Raw genomic sequence first — 1,229 nt, 5'->3', positions numbered from 1 at the left:
TTAAAAAATCCTCCAAGCATTCCTTATGGATAAAGCACTTCACTTTTGTTGCTCTTTATTTTTCCATTATTATTGTATCAGCAAGAGATGAAGTCAAATGTAGTAAAACTAACGAGGAAATAAAAGGATGTTCGATTCTAGATAAAATATTATTTCATTTGGTGGTGGTGGTGGTGGTTAGTGTTTAACGTCCCGTCGACAACGAGGTCATTAGAGATGGAGTGCAAGCTCGGGTTAGGGAAGGATTGGGAAGCAAATCGGCCATGCCCTTTCAAAGGAACCATCCCGGCATTTGCCTGAAACGATTTAGGGAAATCACGGAAAACCTAAATCAGGATGGCCGGAGACGGGATTGAACCGTCGTCCTCCCGAATGCGAGTCCAGTGTGCTAACCACTGCACCACCTCGCTCGGCTATTATTTCATTTCTTCATGGTTATATAATAAAATACTTTTGCTACAAAACTATTGATTAACTTTTTATTGGATTTCCCATCGTATGTTGGTTAACACAGGCCAACAAAAAGATTTTTTGGAATACTTTTTTACTTTGATAGCTGATCTTTATAGATTTTTATGAGCTGAATACAAATCTAGCCTTAATTTTTTGTATCACCCACAGTTTTCGAGCAATATGTTTTTTATTACATAATTTAAAAATCCTATTCTATACAGTAAATGGGGAAATTAACGAAATTATTTGTTACAACTTATTCATGGTTTGTATTATAGTAAGCTACTCAAAACAATGATATGTATTAATAGAGGTTTCATTTATCAGTTGAAATTGGTTTGTATTTTCATTCTCTTTCTTCATTGAAGCTTCTTGTGTAATTATTTCTACGATGAGCTGCTTGCTGAACTTCTCGGTGAAGTGACCAAAAGTAGTCCCCCATGTTGGTATTCCAGCGGCCTTGGTAGCGTTTCTTCATCACTTTAATGGTGAAACCACTCTCCTTGCTCCTCGATAACATCTCCCATATTGTCCAGGAAGTAATCAAGGTGACTGTTCAAGAAGAGAATTATGTTGAAAAAACTTGGAAAATTGGTGCTCTCTCTTTCTATACATGTATATGCTGGTTCCAGCTGCCAATAAATTCTTTTCTTTTAATGTAGAGCCAATCAATTCAGCTTTTCCTTTCTTTAAGCCCAGATCCCCAACCAAATCATTAAGCTCGGCCTGAGTAAACAATCTGTGCTCTAGACTTTATGTATTACAATGGAATTCAT

The 1,229-nt window shown here is 36.6% G+C and overlaps 1 non-coding gene across 1 annotated transcript; it reads right to left on the bottom strand.

The window, feature by feature from the left end:
- Positions 1-337: 337 nt before the first annotated feature.
- On the bottom strand, positions 338-410 carry Trnaa-cgc (transfer RNA alanine (anticodon CGC)). The gene has a single exon. It is a non-coding gene; the product is annotated as a tRNA-Ala (tRNA).
- Positions 411-1,229: the final 819 nt, after the last annotated feature.

This window comes from Schistocerca nitens, chromosome 6 (genome assembly GCF_023898315.1).
Source record: "Schistocerca nitens isolate TAMUIC-IGC-003100 chromosome 6, iqSchNite1.1, whole genome shotgun sequence".
Taxonomy (NCBI): Eukaryota; Metazoa; Arthropoda; class Insecta; order Orthoptera; family Acrididae; genus Schistocerca; species Schistocerca nitens.
This window is presented reverse-complemented; position numbering and strand designations above follow the sequence as displayed.